Genomic DNA, 6,000 nt, shown 5'->3' with positions numbered 1-6,000 from the left:
AAATGATTCTAAAATTAATGTAGAAGAAAAGTAGAATAACAAACACAATAGAAGATCTGGCATTATCCAACCTCAGGACATAGTATAAAACTATAGTAATCAAGGCAGTGTGCCACTCATGTTAGAAAGACAAATGGATGATGGAACCAAATAGAAACCTAGAAATAGACCTAAGTCACATTAATTATAGTGAACTAATCTTTGACAAAGAAGAGAAGTCAATGGAACAGAACAAGGATGATCTTTTTAACAAACAGAGCTAACTTGAACAATTAGGTAGCCACAAGCATAGGGGAAAAAAAAAGAAAGAAAACCTACATATATATCATATACCCCTCACAAAAATTTACTCAAAATTGGCCACACAAGTAAATGTAAAGTGAAAAACTATAAAACTCCTAGAAAACAATATAAAATATCTGGGTAACCATGGGTTTCACAATGATAGTTTAGGTATGTCAAAGCATAATCCATGAAAGAAAAAAATTGATTTACTGGACTTCACTAAACTGAAAATGATCTGCTGTGTAGCAAACTGGGAAGAGAATGAAAAACCAAGCCACGGACTGAGAAAAAATATTTGCAAAAACGTTTGATAATGACTATCCAAAATACACAAAGAAGCTTGACAATATGAACACTAACAACCCAATTTTAAAATGTGACAAAGACCTCAATAGATATTTTACCAAAAAAGATATACAGATGGCAAATATGCATATATTAAAAGATGTTCCACATCATATGTTATCATGAAAATGCAAATTAAAACACTTAAATGTCATCATAAAAAATGTTTCCACTGTTATAGGAAGAAAGGTGAGGCTTTGAGATTATTAGATTCACAAATTATTTTTTCTGTAGGTATTTTAAGAAGTGAAATCTGTAGCAAAATCCAGTGACTTATTTGACCTGAAAATATTTATCAAAATCTGTGCCAGTTAACCTTGATTATCAGTTTGGCTGGATTAAGGGGATCCTGGAGAAATGATTGGGTTGTATGGGTACTGATTATTTCAAAGCTGGATAGGGTACGAAGACATGGAGCCTACTTGGAGGAAAGGGGTCTTGCACTGTTTTTCTTTCACCACTAGCACATTAGTTAACTCTGGGCTCCTGACACATTCTTATCACTTTTATCCTGCATATGATATAGTTACACTGAATACTCTCCACTTGTTTCTCTCCACCTCTTGTTCACCCTCCAGTCTGAGTCCCTGCTTTGAGTCCCAAAATGTTTCTCCTTGTGGAGTACAACAACTAGGCTCTGTGGGCCTCTGTCATCCAGTTAGATTTGGAAAATAGAGTTACATAAGCAAATGAAGGGCTGGGGGGGGGTGTTTATACCCTGGCTTCCTCCCTGTTACCCAAGGTCACATTTCCTTCAGGGCAGCCCCTCCCCAGGAGCTATAGCTCTGTCCAACTTCCCATCACCATTCCTATTCTGTATGTCACTTTCCCATCCCTGGAACAAATACCCAACACACACACTTTAAAGGAGGGAAGATTTGTTTCGGTTCATGGTTTTCAGAGGATTCAATCTATAAATTCATATTTTAGCCCATTCTGGCTCCAAAACAGAGGGGCATAGTGGAAGGGCATGCAGAAGAACACTGTTGACCTTATAGTAGGAGAGACAGAGAGAGAGAGAGAGAGAGAGAGAGAGAGAGAGAGAGAGAGAGACTGAGACATTTTAGACCTAAAATATAATATTCTGCTCCTGACCTGCAAATTATTCCTGTCTGTCTTATTATGAAAATACATTTAGTCCATCTCTAAGAATTGCCAAATTCTTAACAATTGCAGCACTGCTGAAAAGCCCAAGTCTGAGTCTTCTCTGAGACTCAAGGCAAACTCTTGTCAGCCTCTGTAAAACAAGAAACAAAGTTACATACTGCCAATATACCATGACACAGGGTAAACATTCCCATTCCAAAAGGAAGAGATGGAATAGAAGGAATGACACCAAAGCAATATCAAACCCCACAGGGAAAACATTAAATTGGATAGGTCCATGTCCAGCTCTTAGAACAGGTTGTGGTAAGATGTGAAATTTGAAGTGCTTTGGTGCCCCACCACTATGGCCTTGCTATTTGCTGCCTCTCTCTTGGACTGGCTACACTTGCTGCTAGTGGTTTTCCTTCGCAGACAGTCCATATTTCCTACTTCCTGTGGCCCATTGCTCTTTCAGCTACACACTCATAGTTTCATGTACTGCCCTCTGAGGGACACGCTGCATGGCCTCACAGACCTCAAATCTGGGTAGAAGCCTCTCTCAGCCCACAACTCTTGCATTCTGCATGCCTGAAAAACTAGCACAATGTGGGTGATGCCAGAGTCACCTACCAGTGCTACCAGTGGGAAAGAGTAGTAGGCTCCCTTGGACCATAGGTGCAACTGCTTCTGAGTGCCTGGATCTATTAATTCCAGGAAACATTTTTTAGGGAACCCTGAATGAGCTAGACTCCTTGAGGCTGTCTTCTCAAAGCAAAGTCTATTAAAGTTGTTTACCTTTTCAACTTTTAGGCCTGAGAAGAGCAGCGTCTGCCCAATTCCTGAGATGCCTTTAAGCCATCTTTTTTATTGTCCTGATGCAAACTACTTGGCTGCTCTCTAGTGCTAATATTTTCAGCAAAATATTCATACTCTCCTTTGCCCCAGCTTTATGCAAAGCTCTCCATTTCTTGCCAAGCTTCATATCATTTGGATTTTTTTTTTCTGCTCAATGTTACTGCAAATCTGATTAAAAGCAGCTAGCAGTACCCATGCCGCACCCTAAATGCTGAGCTGTCTTGAAATTTCCTTTGCCAGATTAATTAATCTATCATCCTTAGTCTCAGTCTCTTGCAAATTCTCAGAAGGTAGGCAAATGAAGACAAATTTTTTGCCAGACTGTAACACACATGGCCTTTAGTCCAACTGCCAGTGGAGTCCTTGTTCCCATCTAAAACCTCCTGATCCTGGCCTTTACTGTCCACATTCCTACCAAAATTTTGGTCATCTGAGCTCCAACCAGAATCATCCATTAGGCTTAAAGCATTCTAAGGCTTCTTTAGCCCTTATCTCCAAGCCTCTACAAACTCCTCATGCAAACCAGTTTCAAAAGCTCTTAAACCATATGGCAAAGTACACTCACAGTAACAGCTCACTTCCAGGACTAATATCGTGTATTAACTTTCCCATTGCTAGGACAAAATGCCCACACACCCATGTTAATGGAAGAGGCTTGAGTCACAGATTCAGCAGGGTCAATCCATGGTTATTTGGTTCCAAAACAGAAACAGCATGGTGAAAGGGTATTGCAGAGGAAAACCGTTCATGTCATGGCATCCAAGAAGCAGAGAAAAACCTTGGGGTCAAGAATATATCATTCTATGTCATTCTTTCTGTAACACATCTCCAAATTGGCCCTACCTTCTCACAGCAAATCAGCCGTGATATCTCCATGATCCAGTCACCTTCCCCACACACAAGATACTGTGGAGACATTCTAGATATAAACCATAACATATCCTTCTCACGTAGGAGGACAGAATGGTGTCTACTAATTTTGGTCCTATAGTGTTTCACCATTCCTTATTGGAGCACTTCGTCTGTCTATATCTTTATAAACACCCCCTCATTAAACTTTTCTAAATTACATGTGCATGCACCATCCATTTTGTGAAGAACCCTGTCTGACTCTACACTATTAGGATAAACTGAGCACAAAGCCACTCAAACATATTAATTGGGTTGTGAGTAATCAGTTTTTTCCAATGTTCATGCAGCAAACTCCAAGTTAGAACCCCAGGCCTGTCTGCATTGCAAACCAAGCTTCTTATATCATCATTTCTAATCTGCATTATGAAAGCTGGGGTTAAAAAGAAATGTCTATGTGGTCAAATCCTGCTACAGAGGGCAGAGCCTGCATAAAACAAGAACTATTTCAAAGTTAAAGCAGAAAGGGGATGTTAGAGGAGCTTTAGTGAAGAGAGCCAGCCTTCATCAGGTGGTGCCAGGATGGGTCAAACCAAAATGTGAGAGATTTATTTGGGTAGTTCGAAATGGCTGACGCACAAGCATTTCTCAGAATAAGATTTTCATGGTGATCAATGAAAGTCTTGGCCTCTGACTCCCTTAAACTCAAAAGAAAATTAAATTTTTCACTAGATCCCTCTTGTGCCTGAAATCAGAAAAATGTTTTGTTCATCCTCTCAGGAATACAGGCAAGGAAAAAACTTATCATAAAAAATACAATTACCTGGTTTCAAGGCTTCCTCACCCTTCTTTCCAAAGGTGCTGGGCACTTCACATACTGTGTTTCATCTAATGACCCTCCAAGTAATCCCCTAAGATGACAGTAAATGGAGGGAGCCCTTCTGGTCTTCCTGATGAAATAGGAATCAAGAGACAAAAATGTCTGGTAGCATTCCAGAGTCAGAGAACATCATTCTACCTGTCTTAATCTATTTAACAGAACAAAGGAGTTTGGAGGATGGGAAGGAGGGAAGAAGGAATAGACAAAGCACAGGGGATACAGGAAAAGTGAGACTATTCCATATAAAATATGTCTTTAAGCATTTGTTAAAGTTTATAGAACTACACGACACAGAGTGAACCTTAATGTAACTCATGAATTATAATTAATAGTAATGCATGAACATTGATTCATGAGTTATTACCCATTTACCACACTAAAACAAGATGTAAAATGAAACTGTGTACCTGGATTGTTTGAGTGTGGAAGGAACTTTCTATACAGTTTGTTCAATGGTTCAGAAAATTTTGAACCCTATTTAAGAAACTAAACTATCAATTATACTATACTAATAACAATTATAATGCTACCCATTGAGAACCTAGCCTTTCTTGTTGCCTTTCTTCTAGTTGTTACTGAGACCATTGAACTACCTGTATACATTGAATATGGGTATGACAAAATGCTAAAGTGTCCAGCAGCAAATGAGAGCCACAACATGCTAAAAACTCACTGGAAAACAGTGGGCGTGAGCCGCCTGCTGGAACAGCTCTGAATTAAGATAAAGGCTCTAGTGGCAGGAAGTTTCCTTCCTAATAATATTGCTGGCAGTCAGCAGGATCTGGGCAGGCTGTGAAATGCTCTCTAGCTGTGTTTTTTTGTTTTGTTTTGTTTTGTTTTTTGTTTTATGTATATGTTCTTTATCATGAGTGAATACTTCTGAGACCAGGAAGTGGTAAATATATTCAGACTTTCGTGATATAAGTGTCATTCTGCTTTTTAAAAATAATACTTTTCAGATTCTGGGAACTAGACCTGTCTTTGAGTCTTTAAAGATATTCCAGGAACCCAAAGGAACTGAGCTATGGAAAAGGGCATCGTGTTATTTTGGGTTCTCAGGAGTGTGAAGGCTGAGACTTGGGAGCTGCAATCCATAAAGAGGGGGTGATCTTAGGAAGAAGAGTGAGGAAATGGGAAGGGAGAAGAAGGAGAGAAGCCAACAGAAAGGGATAAAAGACCCTGAATTACTGGCAAGTGGTAGCTGACAACAAACAGTCTCCACAGACTATCAGAAATAATCAGACAAGACCACCTTGGAACAAAACAAACACAACACAGCACCATGAATACAACTGAACACAGAGACCAAGATACTGTAGAACCACTAAAACAAGCAAACGCCCCTTTCTCTCTGAAGTTACTGAACTCTTTTTACCATAATTCTAGGTCCACTTTGTTATTTGAGCCTCTTAGATGAAACTTAAGATAGTCATCAAATTGCTGCCATAACCAGTTAAGACCCAATCAAGCAGAAAGAAAACTTCACTTTATACAGTTCTTTTCAAAATAATCCATCACAGGTTCACCTTCTAGAGGTGGGGGGCAAGGACAGAAGGATCACAAGTTTGAGCCCAGCTTGGGCAACTCAGCAACTTATTGAGATCCTGTCTCACAATTTTTTAAAAGAGCAACAAAACTAAAAATGGGGCTGTGGGTATATCTTAGTGTGAAGGCCCTTAATTCAATTCCCAGGACCACTA

The sequence above is a fragment of the Fukomys damarensis genome, unplaced genomic scaffold, assembly GCF_012274545.1.
Source record: "Fukomys damarensis isolate Sample0158 unplaced genomic scaffold, DMR_v1.0_HiC HiC_scaffold_28, whole genome shotgun sequence".
NCBI lineage: Eukaryota > Metazoa > Chordata > Mammalia > Rodentia > Bathyergidae > Fukomys > Fukomys damarensis.
The sequence above is the reverse complement of the archived record's forward strand: the minus strand, read 5'-3'. Positions refer to the sequence as shown.